The sequence below is a fragment of the Hordeum vulgare genome, chromosome 5H, assembly GCF_904849725.1.
Source record: "Hordeum vulgare subsp. vulgare chromosome 5H, MorexV3_pseudomolecules_assembly, whole genome shotgun sequence".
NCBI lineage: Eukaryota > Viridiplantae > Streptophyta > Magnoliopsida > Poales > Poaceae > Hordeum > Hordeum vulgare.
Window position 1 is genome coordinate 96,208,556 of NC_058522.1, and position 20,370 is coordinate 96,228,925.

The 20,370-nt window shown below is 44.3% G+C and overlaps 1 pseudogene; it reads right to left on the reverse strand.

The window, feature by feature from the left end:
* Positions 1 to 3,765: 3,765 nt before the first annotated feature.
* On the reverse strand, positions 3,766 to 19,737 carry LOC123396365 (annotated as a pseudogene).
* Positions 19,738 to 20,370: the final 633 nt, after the last annotated feature.

Genomic DNA, 20,370 nt, shown 5'->3' on the forward strand with positions numbered 1-20,370 from the left:
TCGTGTTGTGGGAGCCGCCGCGGTCCGCTGGTTACTGCGGGGAAGTCCTCATGGCGACTTCTGGTGTGACTCGCCTGAGGCATGGAGTGGAGCCGATCAAGGCTATGGGAATACTGCGCGTGTTGAACCACGACAGTCTTCAGCATCTCGATGGCGTTTCTAGCTTCTATCTTGGCCGGGGTGTTTCCGTAAATCGGAAGGGACTCTAGGTGGCGGGTCGCTGCCAGCACATTGTCGACGGATTTGAGAAGTGACCCCGCGGCGTGTGGAATCGAGTCGCATGGGCGTCCATTGGCTGAGCCGACGGCGGATTGGGCGGTGGAACCGTTCCTCCCCTCGGGGCGGTTTGTAAAGGCCTATCAGGACCCGCCCCGGGGGTGCGCGGAGTGTCAAAAAGGCGAGTTGGGTGTAAGTCGGCCGGGACGCGCCCATTGTGCCTCCTTTGATGGACAGCATCAGACGCGCGCTACTGTATCTCGAGCCGCCAGCCTTCGGTGTTTAGCCGCTCCATGTCTGCGGCGACCGCATCTCGCTGTGTCCCGATCCTGGCGGCTTCTGCTTCCATGTCGCGTTGTGCTTGGCCATCGCCTCCCGCAGTTTGGTTAGCTCGGCATTGAGCGACTCCTGATTTTCAGATGTAATCGTGGTTGCTATGAGGCTGGTTATCTCCACCGCCAGTTCCGTCATGGTTTGCGCTGGTGGCTTGGATGTTCCGCCGGTCTCGTTGTTGCCAGTTGGATTCTGATGAGGGTGGGCCGACCCTGCCATTTAGATGGCGATTTGCCGGCGAGACCTCTCGAGGACCACTACAAGGAATATGCTAATACACGACGCTATATTTCTGTCGCTACATCGTCACGGTTTTTAGTTTACACGATCTCACGACGAAAAACCAAGCGTCGAAAACGGAGCGTCAGAAATGAACAGCACCGACGTTTTGATCGAAATCGTCGTAACTTCTACGACGATTCCTGGATCGTCGTAACCTTTCCGACGATCCTAAATCATCGTTGACAATATAACCCAATCCTATGTGGCAGTCCTACATGGCAAAGTTACGATGAAATCAAAACATCATAGTTGAAATCAGCCCAACCCATTTCAATTGATCACATGGGCTGGTTTTATTTTTTTGGGCTTTTTCTTATTGGACTTCTTTTGGGCCTTAGCCTATTTACGGCCACTTTAGTATGTTTTTTTCGAATTTTTTTTATCATTATAATTTGGCCCCTGGCCTTTTAGTGCCCAAATACATTTTGTCCAGTTTTAGTTTTGGCCTTTTTTCATTTTTGAATTCAGCAATTTTTTGTTTCAGAACTTGGTTTCATTTCTATTTGTTGGGCCTTATCAACCCAATTATTTGTCTAATATTCAATCCAACACTATTTTATATTCAAATCAAGAAAACTCTAAGTCAAATTAAAATCATCCATCATATAACATCACATAGTAAATCTCCGAGGTTTACATAACACAATAACTCATCTCATGAATACATTTCTTTACACAGGAATATAGCAAGAACAGACAGAATTGCACAATAGAACAATGGAACATCTGCTAACAACGGAGTTCATTCCACTCTCCTATGAGACATAGGTTCAGAAATTTTTATGTTGTGTTGATATGAATGTCCCAAGTAGGCATCATCGACATCTTCTCACTACTTTCCTAGCAACAAAAAAAGAGACAAAAGAAAAAACATTATGAAGTTGAAAGAGATAGGCAGATTCATTATCCCAACCAAATTCTAGAAATGAGTGTAAGCATGTGAATACAAAGGGGGCAATAAGCACCTTTTGTCTCCTGGACAATATTATGAAGTTTGATTACTGAGTGTGCTCTCCTAGGTTGATTACTGTGTGCCCATAGTGTAAGTTTGAAAATGACAAGAAACTAGCTTGATACGCAAACAGACCAATTTAGGCTGATTACTGAGTGTGCCCTCCTAGGTTGTGGAAAAAGGATAGCCATAAACACGCTTGCCAGCAGGCAAGCAAAGAAATGTTTTAACAAGATTCCAAGAAATGCAATTTAACACCGTTCACTTCAAAACAAATATTGCCAGATTTATGAGAATCAGGAAAAAGATGTAACAAATCAAAGATTTAAGAATTATTAAGCAAATATGGTATGCACGGTAGTTCATTCCCTACCGCAGGTTCCTAACTAGTTCAAAGATGTGACCAGAAGATAAGTACCTCCTATGGGATTAATAGTGCCTATATGCTGAACATCTGCATTTGCCAACGACGGACTACCTGCAAAACGTTCTGGAGGCATGGCACCAGAGGACTGGGGACGAAAATGACATGAGCTAGTATTACAAATGAGCAGAATAACAGAAATGCATTATAAAATGAAAATGCGTACGAAAATGACACGAGCTAGTATGACAAATAAGCAGAATAACATAAATGCATTAAAAGTAAAATTAAAATGCATGTGAACTTGTCCTTTTAAATATAGGGTTAGTTGTCCTTTTAAATATAGGGCTGGGACTGAAAATTCCATGATAATCAGGCTGTAGGCTCAAGTGCAAGACAAAATTGACCCTACTTATTCTGATTGATTTCATAGCTCACATAGTTTGTGGACCAAGCACTAGTGGACTTTCTGCACGGTCATGTTGTGGGTACCTTGCCAACACATGTTGGGCTGCCAAATGGAGATATACTGGTGTGTTTAGCTGAAGTACACCCTCTATAAACAAATATAACACCTTTAAGATCACTAAAGTGGTGATCTAAAAGGTCTAAGGGACCAAACAACACACACGACGCACACACCCAAGGCAAGATACAAAGATGCCGGGCACCGACACGTCATCCACCGACAACGATGTATAACGATGTATGGTTCAATGATATTCTAATTCTTGACACATGGTGTCTGAGTGAGACGTGAGCTATGACCATTGCATATGTAGTATTATATATATTATAATACATTTTATTATTAGCCTTGCTTCAGCTTCAGGAAACTGTTTCTTCTCACAAAGGAAACTAACTGTCAGGGTAACACAGCTCGGAATATGTTTCTCGTTCTAAATTACCTGTAGCTAAGTATTTCTATTAGGGATATGATTCAATTATTTATGAATATCAACTTATATATACATACGCGCCTTGATTAAAAAAGGGACTGAAGACTAACAAAGTATGTGAAGGCAGCCAATTCGAGGTCATATATATGTCCTGCTGCACTTGTGCTGCGATGAACTCCCTTACTCTGTCACTCACATGTAATCTTTGTCATGCACTCTCCTTCAACACAACGTATACTCTACTCATAGCTAATTGCAGTTTTATCTGACTCACGCTTTTCTCTTATCCTTGTTTACATCATGTGGTAAATAAATATTCACAAATCTGCAAAAGTGTCTGGCGTTTCAACAAAGTCCAGTGTTCAAAAATTGTTAATTATTTAATTACAGAAAAACAAAGTCGCATACGATCCATGGAGAGCTCTCGTCATCTGCCTGTCCTATCATGACATTCTATTTTTTCAATAAATATCATGACATTCTATTTCTGCTCGTAAGATGTCAAGAGACTGGAACAGTTTATCTGCCTGTCCTAGTTGCACGCATGCATCTGGTTCAGTTAATATGCAATTATTGTATGTTCTTGCGGCAGGCTAAATTGTATAAAAAAATTCCACATCATCTATGTGCCCAAATTCTCTACTAGGACCGACTGACACTGCAGGATCCATCGTCCAATCGGTTCAAAGTGATCCGATGCTCCACAGATCATGCAGAGATCAATCAATTACAGAAGCAATGCCCTATAAGTAGAGGATATTTTTCCAAGAAAGAGGATACATGGGGAACAAGAGCAGCATGCCAGGAATTATTAAAGAAGAATAGGGTATGTACCTCTGCAAGATTCTTGTCGGTGACCATGCCGATGCAAGTGCAGAGATACTGGTTGAGGACGGCGGAGAAGTTGAAGAAGAGCAGGAGCAGCACGAGGTCGTACCCGAAGCGAGCCCCGGCATCAACCGCCGCCACCCACTTGCCGAGATCGATGTACCCCACCGAGATGAGCAGCGCTGTCCCGAGGGTACGGGACACATGGTGCCGACCATCTCCGCCAGCGAGGGACACATTGAGATTCGCTTAGTAAAAGAACAAAATTGCCTACACACTGAAGCTACGGGGGAGAAGAGAAGGGAGAGACGTGGCGAGCCGGGGGCGACGACGATGTGCTACGTACTTACGACGTCGTCGAGCTGGAAGCAGGCGGAGTGGGAGGCGCGGCCGAATTAGAGGACAAGGACCTTGCCGAGGGTGTCGCGGATGGCGGCGTCGACCTCCCGCTTCCGCCGTAGCGTCGTCAGCACCACCGAACCCATCTCGCCCCTCTCTCCCCTCGCCGGACTGCTGCAACCTGCAAGGAAGGAAGGAATCAACGGATTCCCCCCACCAATTTTTTTGAGGTGCATTTAAGATAAGCTATCGGACCGAACGCAGCCAACCACAATACCCAACGCGTTCCGATCGATCTCGTGTGGAGAGGAGGGAGAAACGGTTAGGTACCTGCACCTGTCGGTGCGCGGCGGCGAGGGCTGTGGAGAGCGGCAGCACCCGCTCGATCTGCGCCTGCATCTGCTCCTTCTGCCAGTCGACGCCCCCGGCGGCCCTCCTCCTGGCGATGGCGAGGCCGTCCGTGCGCGCCCGCCGCTGCTCGAGCCATCGCCTCATCTCGTCCAGCGCCGCACCTTGCCGCAGCGACTCCCTCCTCACCTACATGCCCGAGACCCACAGGGGCGCTCCGGTTGGGGGGGTCACGGCGGCGGGGTGAGGTGAGCGAGGGGAGGGAGGGCGGGCGCGGTCGGTGGTGGCGCCGTGGGAGAGAGATCGAGGGGGGCGATGGGGACACGGGAGGAGGGGGAGAAGGGGCGTCGTGGGACTCATGGATGGGGTGGCGGCGTGGGGTGGAGAGGGAATGAGGCTTTGGCTCGATTTAGGGTTAGATGGAGGTTAAATACACCCCGTTAGGTGGGCTAGCTGGGGTCGGCCCAGTTTGGGTAAGGGGGTTTCTTTCCGTCTTTTTATTATTTGTTTCTTTTTTATTTCATTATTTAACAGCTTTAGTTTTATTTTATTTTAGCGCAATAAAACCCCTTAAAATTAATAATTTCAAAAGGACAATTCTCTTAGGTAATATCCGACACACCCGAACATTTTTATTTTGATATTCCAAAACTTTTATCGCTTGATTTTATTTTTAAATTCAAATTTGAACCGTTTGAACTAACGCGAGATCAACAATAGAAATCACGGTGACGTGGCAACATTAGCATGGAATTACTGTAGCTTAATTACATAGGTTACTATAGCAATAGTTGAGGATGTCACACCGTCCTCCACCGAGCCCTCCATGGAGCGTGGACGGCTTAGATTGGATATAGTGGGGTAATCCATGGGAAGAGTTATCATTGGTTGGAAACATCTATGATTAAAAATACTAGTTTCTAAGTGCTAAAAATAAGTAGATTTTGTGAACCAGCTATCAAAAATATTGTGCAAAAGGGCATCACTAAATTTTCACTCAACTTAGACCACATTTTATGTATGATCACCGAGTTCTATGCATTTGCGACCTTTAACAAATGGTTTGGTGCCAAAAGCTTTTGATCCACCTCTCGTGAAAAAGACAATTTTTTTGTTTCACTTGGAAGCAGGTCAAATTTGAACTACAACTCTTTGATAGATTGCTCTTTAATTGTCCCAAAAATCATTTCTAGGTACATAATTATCTATTTAATCATAGAAACACCAAAATATTTGCAAGAATCAAGCCCTAGCTACGAACGGTCATACCCACCGTTTGAACCGCATTTTGAAACACACATGAAAAATTCTAAAAAAAATCAAAAAATTGAAAAACGTTCGCATTGTGTCATTATATGTGGCCAACTTACCATGAAAAATAATAAAGTTGTAATATGGCAATTATTTTAAAAAAGTGTTCTCATTAATGGGCTATCATGTGTGAAGATTCATGGCTTTCAAGCCAAATGATCAATCTTATGGCCACATTCATGGCATAGTTTGTTCAAATGATCTAATATTATGCACAAGGGTGTGTATTGGAATGGCAAACAATGTTCCTTAAGGAAGTTTTCATTTTCCTTGTATGAAAAATTCATTTTCCATTTTTCAAGTGCCCAAAATGAGTTTTTTTGTGAAGGACCTACCGTATATTTGTAGAAAAATTAGACCAAATCATTTTTCAAACATACTAGGACATATTTAATGTACAATTGATCAAATGGTTGGGTGTTAAAGACTTTTATCGACCTCTCGTGAAAAAGAAATTTTTTTGTTGAATCACCTAAAAGCGGGTCAAATTTGAACTGCAACTACATTATAGTTTGATGCTTATTTTTTTCTAAAAATCATTTCTAGGTACACAAGTATCTATTTAATCATAGAAACACCAAAATATTTCCAAGATTCAATCATTAGGTAGGAACGGTCATACTCGTTGTTTTGACTGCGTTTTTAAATGGCCACGAAAAATTCGAAACAAATTCAAAAAAATGGAAAACCATTGCATTGTGTCATTATATGTGACAAAGTTACCAGTAAAAATAATAAACTAGTAATACGACAATTATTTTAAATAAGTGTTCTTAGAAATGGGCTATCATATGTGAAGATTCATGGCTTTCAAGCAAATGATCAATCTTATGGTCACATTAATGACATATTTTGTTGAAATGATATAATATTATGCACAAGGGTGCATATTGGAATGGCAAACAATGTTGATTAAGGAAGTTTTCATTTTCCTTCTATGAAAAATTCATTTTTCATTTTTCAAATGACCAAAATGAGTTTTTTTATGAAGGACGTACCATATATTTGTTTCAAAATTGGACCAAATCATTTTTATAAAATACTACTCCATATTTAATGTACAATTTAAAAAATGGTTGGATGTTAAAAACTTTTATCCACCTCTCGTGAAAAAGACAAATTTATGTCGATTCAGCTGGAAGCGGGTTAAATTTGAATTGCAACTGCATTATAGTTTGCTCTTTATTTTTCCCAAAAATCATTTATAGGTATATAAGTATCTATTTAATCAGAAATACATGCTGTGGTGCCTTGACGTTGAGGTTTGGATGGTGGTCGAGGGCCCAACTCTAGAGCGCATGAACTTGCATGCCAGCCGCATGGTCACCGCCTGACCGTTGCGTTGCCACGCGTTCTAGGTGGAATATGCATGTCTAGTGGGTTGGACAATCCCTCGGTAGGTGTTAGCAAGAAGAATACAATAGAAGAATCTCACGAGGAGACTGAACTAAGCTCAAACATGAATTAGCACCCAAGTGTTTGATTAGCGGTGCGGGTAATTCACATAGACAATGGGCCTAAATTTTAGCTGAGGATGATCATCTACTAAGGACACTCTATTGGAATTTTTTTAGCTCAAATGGATGAACCTAGGTGGCACTTGCTTTGCAAAGTAACACACTGTGCAGAAATATGAATGTTGAAGCTGGGATCAAATTAATGAATGGATTAAGCTGAAATTTGGTGTATGATGTTAATTTGGGCATATGAAGCCACTGTATAAAAATTATACCATTTGGACATGCCAAAGTCACACTTCCTTCACAATGTGCCAATCTGGACAGAAAATGGTAATTGAAACTGGGCTCACATAGATGATTGGATTGAGCTGAAATTTGGAGGAGGATGATAATTTGGGCACATTAAGGTACTGTAAAAAGTTCATAAAATTTGGATAAATAAAAATTGTACTTCCTTCACAACGCTCTCTACTGAACAGAATATTGGGAAAAATATTGAGAGAAACTGGCTAAATTAAATGTGGTAAAATTTGGTGGAGTAAGGTTATATGGTTAGTGTCATCCTGTGGTAAATTTTCATCAACTATAAAGCAATATAAAATGTAGTTGCTTCACAAAATGAAAATATTACCAGAAACAAAGATTGGATCATGAGCTCACATGGATTGTGAGATGTGGCTACAATTTTATGGAGAGCTATGTTTTGGGCACATTGATGATGTGGAAAAAATTCAACTCATCAGGATATTCCTATCTAGTACTTCCTTCACAAAGCTATTAGCTGAACACAAACTTTGGATATTTGCTGAGAAAGATTTACTAGGCAAATCGTTACAAAAGTTTTCATGAGGCAATGATTTGGGTAGGAAAGAGTGCCTAAAAAATATGAGGGTAATCAAAGAAATAGAAATAGCACTTCCTTCACGAAGTGCTATTCTGAACAGAATAGGAAAATGAATATTGCTGAATTATTTTTGAACTATGGAAGGAAGGGTTTTCACATATATGAGAAATATATGATCCAAAGTATTTATGAGAATTTTTCGAGCATTTTTGGAATGATAGAATAGTAGGTTGCTTCACAAACTAGGATGAGGTGGGATATAATGGACCCACGAGTGACATGTCAACATAGTTAGAACATGTTACGACATTTTTACAATCGTCGTAAAAGTTATGACGATCTCATCTTATGCGGTTACGACGTTTTTGACTCACATCGTCGTAATTTATATGTAGATTCGATCCCCTCATACGGTTTACGATGATCTCGGATAAAATCGTCATAGATTTATGACGAATTCATCAACGACATTTAAAAAACATCACATATGAGCATATTTCTTGTAGTGGACTTCGGGATCCATTGACAATGACAACCCCCCGAGTTGTCCTTCCTCAAGAGGGTGGATCGACTCCGTCTCGCCCATGGATGACTCGCCATCGGAATTGACGGGGGTGATCTCCTGGCCCGCCACTTCGTCTTGCGCGTAGCCTCCCTGCGTAAAACCGACGAAAACATGGCGACCCTTGTTCTACTGTGTAACGGGGAGGACGTACCTGGCCGGCTCGACGATGTCGGTGGAGGTGTTCGGCTCAGGAACGGGCGTCTCGATCATGCCGATGAAGATGTTGATCTTGCCGAAGGGGACTCGGTAGCCAGATTCCACGGAACCGGCCTCCGATTCCCATAGCGAGTTGTCAATGTAGTACTTCCCGCGGCGGCTCTTAGTCATGATGTCGACCGCGTAGCTTTCTAACCCTGATAGGGCTCCCTTAGAGAACTCAACTCCACCGTGCGGTAGCCCCACGGTGGGCGCTAACTGTCGTGGTTTTGTCATGGCAGATGTCCTCATGAAAGGACTTAGAGATGGAGCCATCGCACCTTGGTGGCGACTCAAAGGGGGTGAGAGAAAGCGAGACTCAGATTTACCCAGGTTCGACCCCTCAAGAAGAGGTAAAAGCCTACGTCCTGCTTTGTGTGGATTAATGGTGGTTTCGATTACATGGAGGGCGTAACTCGCCTGACCTAGCTCTCGATTCTCTCTAACTCGCCAGACCTTTCCCTCGGACTCACCTTTATATACAAGTCGAGGCCCTATGGTTTACAAAGTCCTGCCATCCTACTCTTAGTAGCTTTCCTTATCTCTAAGTCGCCGTGTTCCCACGACCAGGAGCTTCCTTGATGTTCCATCATCCGCACGATCCTTTTGAACCGCCCTACAGCTCGTGGGCCATAGAACGCATAATTAATGGTGAGTCGCCCCTTTGGTGACCCGGCCCATTAAGGGCGGGTTACCTAGAGAGGAGACGACGTCGGGGCGCTGGAGCTTGGAGACGACGCCGGGGTGTTGGAGCTTGGAGACAACGTCGGGGCGCTGGATAATATCCCCAACATTAGGGCCTAGATTGTCGTGAATTCATTCGTGTCAATAAACTCCCATCAACTTGGGCCGGGTGACTCTCCTCATTTCCGGCCTTCAGCGAACGTTGAGCCGCCATCCATGGTACTTAACCTGAGTCGCCATATAGTATTAAATGGCATCACCTCATCCCCTTGGTTCCAGAGCTCCAAACACTATAACCGTCAACGGATCTTTTGCCCATAATTTCTCATCCCGAAAATCTAGGCGCCATCATCGCGATCTCTGACTTGTCGCCTCGGTCTCCGCCTCGACTGCCTTTTTTTGTGTTCCTACCCTTTAAATAACAAGAGAAATGGGGGTAAATAAACCCCGTCACCAACCTCCATCTCGTCTTCGTCTTCCCTGTGCTCTTCGTCTCCGAGCGCCAACACCCCGGCGTCGTCTCCAAGCTCCAGCGCCCCGACGTCGTCTCCACGGGTAGCATCCCCAGCAGGGAGGGTGGCGCCCCCTTTAGGGTTCCCACCCCTAAGGGGTGCGGCAGCCCTAGATGGGGCTGGAGGTGGCGGCCAGGAGGGGAGAGGGGGGTGGCGCACCCTTGGTGGGCCTTAGGCCCACCTGACTTAGGGTTTCCCCCCTTTCCCTCTCTAGGCGCCTTGGGCTGGGTGTGGGGGGCGCACCAGCCTACCCAGGGGCTGGTTCCCTCTCACACTTGGCCCATGTAGCCTCCTGGGGCTGGTGCCCCTCCCGGTGGGCCTCTGGAACCCTTCCGTTTGTCCCGGCACTTTGCTAGTGGTGCCCGAAACATTTTCGGTGTCCAAACCCATCCATCCTATATATCAATCTTTATCTCCGGACCATTTCGGAGCTCCTCGTGACGTCTGAGATCTCATCCAGGACTCCGAACTATCTTAGGTGACGTCGTATAACAATTCCCTATAACCCTAGCGTCATCGAACCTTAAATGTGTAGACCCTACGGGTTCGGGAAGCATGCAGACATGACCGGGACACCTCTCCGGCCAATAACCATCAACGGGGTCTGGATACCCATGGTGGCTCCCACATGTTCCACGATGATCTCATCGGATGAACCACGATGTCAAGGATTCAATCAATCCCGCATACAATTCCCTTTGTCTGTCGGTATAGAACTTGCCCGAGATTCGATCGTCGGTATCCCATACCTTGTTCAATCTCGTTATGGTAAGTCTCTTTACTCGTTTCGTAGCACATCATACCTTGACTAACTACATAGTCACACTGAGCTCATTATGATGATGTTCTACCGAGTGGGCCCAGAGATACCTCTCCATCACACGGAGTGACAAATCCCGATCTCGATTCGTACCAACCCAATAGATACTTTTGGAGATACCCGTAGTGCACCTTTATAGTCAACCACTTACGTTGTGACGTTTGATACACCCAAAGTACTCCTACGGTATCCGGGAGTTGCACAATCTCACGGTCGAAGGAAAAGAAACTTGACATTAAAAAAGCTTTAGCATACGAACAACACGATCTAGTGCTACGCTTAGGATTGGGTCTTGTCCATCACATCATTCTCCTAATGATGTGATCCCGTTATCAATGACATCCAATGTCCATGATCACGAAACCATGATCATCTATTGATCAACGAGCTAGCCAACTAGAGGCTTGCTAGGGACACACTGTGATCTATTTATTCACACATGTATTATTGTTTCCTGTTAATACAATTATAGCATGAATAATAGACGTTTATCATGAACACAGAAATATGATAATAACCATTTTATTATTGCCTCTAGGGCATATTTCCAACATTGGCTTTGTGGAACTTTCTCTGATCTTCATCACAAGCTCCCTCTGGCATGCCAGCACTAACATGAAAAACTTATCCGGCCTCAGTGCATCAGCAAATCCAGCCATACTTAACTCCAGAAATTGCCTACAATTAGGTTTTTGGATTATTGGAAGATTAGGAAAATTTATGATTAATTCTAATAAATAAATCATAATTAGAACAGATCATCACCGCACACAAAGTAGCAACTACAAAGAGGAACATTAATAGATCACGAATAACGTACAGTTCTTTAGCTGGTGTGTGAGTGACGGTGTTGATGATGATGTTGGCGACGATGAGTGGCACCGCCCGACTTGGACGGTAAACAATCCGTGATGACGAATTTGAGCAGTCGTGCGAAGCGCTTCTCAAAAACCTAATTCGTCTTCTTCCGTTGCAGGATTGCAAAGACGAATGATTCTGGAGACCTCCTCTCCCGCATGTTGATGCATGCCGGCGTTCGAGATGAGGTAGACTACGACTGCGGCACAAGTTGTGAGATGAGGCAAAACACTAGATGTTTTCGGTGTGTCTTTGGCCTAGGACAGTAAGAAACATATATAGGCAGACCACAGATGATACCATGTAGCGATTACGATCTCAAATCGACTTGGTTTCTAAGTCGTATACTTATCGGACAAGAAATAATTAACTTGTATGCCAAGCCATAAAAATAAAACAGCAAAAGGAAGTCGCACCCTCAAGGCGACGAACCGGATTTTGGCGGACTATTCACGCACATGTCACATGTACGCTACTCCATGCTACGCCACGGCTAAGCTAGCTAGTATGTGGTCTATCCTTTTTTCTTCTCAACACACACTTAGAATGATGAAGAGAACCCACTATATAAAGAGGTCCAACACTTCCTCTAATAATGGTGCGGTATTAAACTTAACATCATCACACCATCACTTGTCATTTTGTTTATGAACTCATTTGAGATTTCAGAATTTGTAGATGGGCCAAGCCCATTATTTTTAACATTTTCCTTATGCGTGGAGCCTTGGTTTCTGACCGCGACAACACCGCTACATTCTTTGTGTCTTTCTGTATCTGTATTCGTTCGTGTACTTGTATTAGCCATATTATTTTCCTACTCATATGAATACAAGTAACACTAGCAAGATATGCCCGTGCGTTGCACCGGGAGAAAAAACACATCACACCCACACGTTTTATCTTTAAAAACTGCATGTTCATGTTCAAGGATCATCCAAATCAGCATCTTGTGGTTCTATCTAGCAAAGAGAATGAAGGGCCAACATTTATAGTCATGCTGCCCTGCATAATTTCTGCAAGACAAGCATAGTGATGCTCCTCACAATGGGCAAAACTCCTGTACCAGAACCAATTACTACATGCATCTTGGCTCTGTAATATTGATATCATGCAATTTTATACTAATAGCTAAATGGACTAAATAATAGTTAAGTGAACACACCTTTTTGTGATTACCGTGAACAAACCTTGAATCATTGATGCACTATGGATCTTATGATTGTGCAAGTTATTGAAACCAGTGCATATGAATGCTTGTTAACTATATTAATCCTTAATATGGATCCATGAACTTAATCATGCTTGCAATTTGTCATTTGAAACAGAAAAATATATTAAAAAAATCCAAAGTTAACAGAAAACACACCTCGATCTTCACAGTGAGCACATACGCTTGATGTTACTATATTATCTCAACGTTCCTCATGTATTATAAGAATACACACATCCATCACCATGGTATACATAATGTTGAGTTCAGCGATTAGTACAAAATTTGCTACGTGAGAATGGGAGTGCACATAAGTTGTGGGTGTCGACGACCCATCACTCAACATCAGAATTATAAGACGAACTCAGCACGGGATTACAACTCGTGTGGATTGAGACATCAGCAAGATACCTGCAACGGACAATGATGGTTGGCCGTGGAGAAGTACGCTGGCAGCAGCGTCATATGTGCATGTATATCTCATTCTGCAAGCACGCCTACACATGGATTGATTGGTGAGAGGTGAACAACAACAGGAACTCCTATGGAGACAATTGATGATAAGGCATGATTAGCCTTAGCTTAGAGTCCGTTTACGAAAATTGTATGACCCATAACTTACTGAGACATACATGGAGTAGTAAAAGGAAATATACATGTTCATTTCTTCTATGCAAATATTTAACTTAATCCAAATACAACATCTCTATACACCAAGAAACATTGAGTCGAGGTAAACGATACCACATTCTTCACACATGGGATTTTGTTCAGGCAGATTAATATTGCTCATGTATTGATGTTGTAAAGGGATACATGTATGATGTATTTGCGTACAGGGTCTTCCTTTAGAAAACTGAGTGCATCCCTGCATTGACAATCAAAGTATCCATATGCACACACTTTTGATTATCAAAATTTGCAATGCTATTATATACCAAGTATGTTGTAACTTTTTCCAAGAAAATTATCATGTGAAATTATACACTTGCACTCACCTTTGAGCTGCCAAGGCCGTGGAATTAGTTGTAATATAAGCTTGGGCATCAGCAGACAACAACTACACATCGTTCTCATCATGGTCTAACTACTGGGTGTGATATACCTTGGATGAAATCTACATGAGTATATGTCCATGAATGTCAATTTGCAGGAGCTCCAGTAAACAAATTAAAATCTACACCAGCTCGAGTTCACATATATCAAATCTGCAAAAAGATGAATTGTGCCTCCGAGTCTCATGTTTTTGTATCTCATAGATATTACAAAATCAAATAAAATTAGTTACTGCAAATTCAAATCAGCAAGAGGATTTTTTTTTCCTGGTCCATCTTCTCCCCGAGCGCTAAAAATCATGTTGGATGGTGGAAAACATTGCCAGGAGATACTTTTTTAGCTCCATGAAGCTACTGTTCAACTCCTAAATGACACCCATTTCCAGAAGTAGTGTTATTGCAATACTTTGCGGTGCTTTTTCCTGGCATGACTCGTAACTCAAGGTGGAAATGGACGGTATATATGGCTGGAGCAGCAGCTCCATGGTTCTAGCAAAGATTCACGATCAAATTTTATTCTTACCACAACTATTTAAATTAACATCCTATCTTACATAGGAGGAAAAGCATGATTCTGAAAGCAAAAGAGAACATAACCAGAAACTCACCACATGAAGAAGACTTGTAATCATCTTCTTTCTTCGGAAATCTTTCATGTGCTTCCTCTACTTTGCCAGATGCCTCACTCAACGCAGCAGTGAGATCCTCCACTGCCCTTCTCTCTTTCTCCTCTCTGTCCCTGGTATCATTCAACTCATTAATGAGCTTGATTTTCTCCTCGGTCAGGATTACAATGTTTGCATTAGCAGTCTTCTCATTGTTTAAAGCCTCCGAGGCCACTTCTTCGGCAGCTTCAAGCTTGTTTTTCAGAACATCTATTGTTGTCTGCAGCCCAAACAACTCCTGCTGAGAGGCGTCCAGGTGGTCGCTGGATTCATTGATTTCTGTTGAAAGCCTTGCCACCTCAATTTCCAATGCTGTTGTCTTTCCTTTCAGCACTTCCATCTCAGATTCTCTGTCCTATAAAATAGACAGGGTCTTGTCCAGTTCTTCTTCCGTGGAGATAAGGGTGTCGCTTTTGGCCTTCTCGGGGAGAGTAGCCTCCTCCAATTCCATTTCAAGTGACCCAGCTTTGTTCTTCCATTCCTCAAACTGCTGATGGACTTCTGACTCAGCCTTCTTTGCATCAGCCAAATGTGCTTTAAGCTCCTCGGTCAGTTTTTCCATGTCGGCCAACCTCTCCTCAAGAACCTTTGCCTCCTCTAGTTTGCCTTTGAGAACTGAAATCTCGGATTCCAAATTCTTAACAAACGCCTCGGTTTCACGGTTTTTACTCTCCTCAGCCGCAACGCTGGAATCAAGCAATCCTTTCAAGCGGATGACCTCGTCGGAGAGGATCTCCACCTTGTCCGCGTTGACCTCCGCGATCTTCATGGCATCGTCTGCGTGGCCAAGCGCAGCCTTCTTGGCCTCGTTGGCCATCGAAAGCTCACATCTGAACCTCTCGAGCTCCTCGGTGGTGGTGACCAGCATCTCCAAATCCGTGGCGTGCTCGCTTCGCACGCTCTCGACCTCCCTCTGCCACTCCTCGTCCCTCTTCTGCGACTCGTCGATGCCGGCCTGCTCGAGCTCGTCGGCGCGGAACTTCTCGATCTCGGTGGCCTCCTCGGCCCACCTCTTGGCCATGAGCGCATCCTGGAGCTTCTCGTGTATCTCGTCGGCGACCCGCTTGGCCTCGTTGAGCTCGCCGACGAGTCAGTCCTTCTCGCCGACAACGAAGGAGAGCTGGTCCTTGGCCTTCTTGAGGTCCTCGTGCACGGACTCGAGCCGCGACTACAACTCGATCTCCCTCCGCAGCTGCTTCTGCTGCAGACAATTTGATTTGGACGTCAAATTTTTTTCAGGGGAACGCATGTCTCTTTCACGGCTTCACCCTCTGCCGACAAGCGTAAAGTTTGTGCTGGAGTGAGACTCGCGTCGGGGGGAGGCGTGCCGATCTTGGGCAACCGGCGCTCGGCGACGGGCTTGGCGTCGGCGGATCTCGGGGAGGCACGGTCAAAGGAGAGGCGTGACCGGGCCGCCGCCGCGGTCGGTGGCGAGTTGGGCTCGGACCTGAATGGCCTGCCCATGTTGCGCGAGCGCGGAGTGGACGGCGTGCCCCCACCGGCGCCGGCGCCGGCGGTGGTTGTGCCCCACCTGGTGCCGCCGGGGGTGGAGGGGCGGTAGCCGGAGGAGGGCGTGGAGGGGCGGTGGCCGGAGGAGGGCGTGTTGGGCCTTGTCCGGCTGCTGACGGGCGACTCATCCGGCCCAGATCTGCAAACAAGAGCACATCGCCATCGATTAAAACGTCGAGCTTTGCTCCATGACGAACCGCGGAATGCAGGAGCGAATCCGAGCGCGTAAAGAAACCACAAGCAAGATCAATCACGGTTGTCGAGGCGCCATTGGCAGAGGAAAGTTGGAAGTTGTGAGAAGTAGAGGCGAAATTAAAGTGGATCAAGAAGCAGTTCCGCATGAGCCGACGGGAATTGTCGGTTGCCCTCGCCCGCGCCGCCGCGGCGAAACGACGGAGGCCAGCGCGGAGGGGGCGAAGTGGAGGCGAGATCTGCCCCCCCCCCCCCCGCGGGGGAAGAATAGGAATAAGCAGAGAGGAGGAGAGGAGGGGAGGGGAGGGTGCACCTTGATCTGGACCCGACGAGGTGGCGGAGTGGCCGGAGGTCCGGCGAGGAAGGCCGCCGGCGGCGAGGCGTGGCGGAGGTGCAGGGTCGGCAGCGAGGCAAATCTAGGGCGCAAGGGCAGGAGCGGTGGAGGCGGAAGCGGGCGGCGACGTGGGCGGAGAGGTCGGCGACGGTGGCTAGCTCGGGTCGGAGGAGGAGCCAACAGCGGCGGAGGTCCCTCTGCGCCCGCCGGAGCCAGCGGCGTTGCCATTTGCGGGGTGGGGGTTGTGGGGAGAGAGAGGGGAAAAGGAGGGACGGGTTAGTTTGGATAAATTATAGGGGGTTTTGTGCAAAATGTAAAATAACGGTTTGACTTGACTTACAGAAGGACTGCGGGTTGAATCCTCGAAAACGGAGGGGCTTTTTCGCAAAATTACCACGACGGACGACCAGAAACCCTATTTGCTTTATTATTACTAGCAAAAGGGTCCATGCGTTGCAACGGGAGAAAGAAATACCACACACTCTTAATTTATAAAAAATGGTCTATAATCTGAGAATTTGTAGTTACGACACAAATAAAAATGGTCTTATCCTAAAAAATGCAGTTCAAAATTTCACAGGTCTTCTATTTTAACACGGCTTGCATGTAGATTTAATACGTACAAAGAATCAGTCAAGTGACCTTCAGTTTCATCTCTAATCCTCATTTTGTTGACGTGTTAATCCCCAACCCGGATGGGTACCGGTATGAAAGAAAGACGAATAATGACTTATTTATTAAGATTGCACCCTAGATAGTATTTTTGTTAAACGTTTAACAGATAAAATAATATCATATTTAAATTCTACATATTTTTCTAATCAAATTCCATATATAATATATTAAATTTGGAGTTACGGTTTAAAAGATATGAGTATTTTAAAAAACATTTAATATATACTACGAGTTTAATGTCATAAACAGTAAGGGCTTTTTTATAAAATCACCTCGGTGGGTTTTCCGACGGAAGCGATAGCCTCTTTATTATTAGGTAAAGACTAGTAAAAGGGCCCATGCGTTGCAACTGGAGAAATAAATACCACACGCTCTTAATTTATAAAAAATGGTCTATAATCTGAGAATTTGTAGTTACGATACAAATAAAGATAGTCTTATCCTACGAAAATGCAGTTCAAAATTTCACACGTCTTCTATTTTAACACGGCTTGCATGTAGATTTAATACGTACAAAGAATCAGTCAAGTGACCTTTAGTTTCATCTCTAATCCTGATTTTGTTAACGTGTTCATCCCCAACCCAGATGAGTACCGGTATGAAAAAAAGACGAATAATGACTTATTTATTAAAATTGCACTCTAGATAGTATTTTTATTAAACATTTAACAGATAAAATAATATCATATTTAAATTCTACATATTTTTCTAATCAAATTCCATGTATAATATGTTAAATTTGGAGTTACGGTTTCAAAGATATGAGTATTTAAAAAAATATTTAATATATACTACGAGTTTAATGTCATAAACAGTAAGGGCGTTTTTGTAAAATCACATCGGTGGGTTTTCCGACGGAAGCGATAGCCTCTTTATTATTAGGTAAAGACTATTACAAATGCCCGTGCGTTGCACCGGGCTAGAAAAAAATGCAAAACCTATTTGTTTTATCATTATGCGGCATGAATTTTAATAAATGACAATTATAATGTTAAATGTAAGACATCTATTTTTGGACGGAAAGAGTTTGTTTTAAAGTTTGAAAATATAATGTAATGCTTACATAAAAATTGGATTACTTTTTTAATAATAATTATCAATTTTATTGAGTGGTAATAATGTTCTGTTTTTTGAAAAAAGACCACCAGCCAATCTTTTCCTTTCTAGAGTACACAGTACCGTAATCTAATCCTACTTTCCCTCTCAACCTACTCACGGGCCGGTGGGGCGGCCTGGCAGGCCGGGGCTGCGAGCTGGGCTGGCGAAGGGAGGAGCTCCACTGGGCCGGCCCACCTTGCGGTCAACGCGGTAGGATCCCGATCTGAAGCGGTCGCGCTCGGGACGACGGGAGCGAGGGCGATGCATGGCGAGCGGGGAAGCATCGGCGCCCGGCGCGACTCCGATGGCCGACAACGAGGCGGGCAGGACCGGCTGGGGAGGCGCGGATGGGGTCCTCCGACCCGGACCCGGCGAGATCCAGCTCACGATGGGGCCGACGGGGCTCCACGGGAGGCGAGCTCGGGGCAGCCTATTTAACTTATCCCTTTCTGTTTTACCACATTAATTTGCCCGGCCTATTTAACTTATCCACTTGACTTCGAACAGCTGTTATTTGATATGGTTATGAGTTCACAGATAAGCATTCCATTCCGTTTTCTTCTTTTGACATATCACTTTGTACAGTGTTATGTTGAAGCGTCATTTGGCTCAACCGTACCTTTTGTATCATTGTCCAGTTTAGTTTATTTTTCTACTCATGTGGACTAACTAAATCAATATGTGTCCACATCTTCATTCATAGGAAAATCCAGCTATCTTTCAATCATACTTCGACAAAAGGATTGTTGGTTGCCCAGGTGATGAAGGAGGTATGTTACCTTGCATGCAGAATTCCATCTCCACCAGCAGAGGGTGTCAAAATTCAGTTTTCTCCTGCATCTTACGGAGAAATAATCATCAACCCAGCATGAATATGATTAGCTCAAGTTTCAACATTTTGCCTTTTTCAGAGGATGAGCATGATGTTGTGTGGTTTTGGTTGGAGAAAGGCAAGCCACACGGATGCCCAGTCTGCACTCAGTATTTCAAGGTGTGTTGGTATCTCTGTTGACATAAGTTGCTTGTCCTTGTGAGAACTATTTCTGAACGAGATGCTAAATCATGCATTGCCTCCATGCTTCTGAGCTTTGAAATTGTCACTTTGTTTCGGCAGCTTGAGGTTATTGGGAACGGAGGAAACCCTGATGGACATGATGATGAGGACGACCACCACCACCATTAAGGGCATGTCTACTGATGAAACAGTGGACCTGTGCCAACTCTTTTTCTTGCTGAGATGCTTTGAAGCTGTGAAAACATCAGCTTTTTTGCGTGCCCGTAGAGTTTAATACCCATGCCAATCAGTTTGCTGTTCTCAGTTGTCATGACTGGGAAATAGTAACAACAAAGGGCCGTGGAAAACATAGTTTTTCTGTTTGGAAAATTACGCACACACGAATAATGCGATTCATTTTCGGCTTGCTTTTCCTCTAGTCAATAAGGCTTAATTGCCTCTTTGCTTGGACGGTTCTGTGTTCAGTGGCCACATCAACTGTTTTGCTGGTGGATCATTTGTTATCCGGCATCGTTTTCGCTTTGACGATATTGATCCATCGTTTGTCATCGGGTTTTGATGATGATAAGTAGAGCTTGAGGAAACTGTCAATCAGGCTGTAATTTCTCTGCAACATTGAGTTGTTGGCTGAAGCATTCAAACCTTGGACTAGCTAAATGTCCGTGCGTTGCCACGAAATATTTTCTTCCTTCTAATTAAAACATATTTGTAAACAATTGGCATGTGATTTATATTCATATAAGGACAATCTAATTCTCTCTCCACTCCTTTCCTTGTCGGCCATCGCCTTGTATATCCACCCTCTTC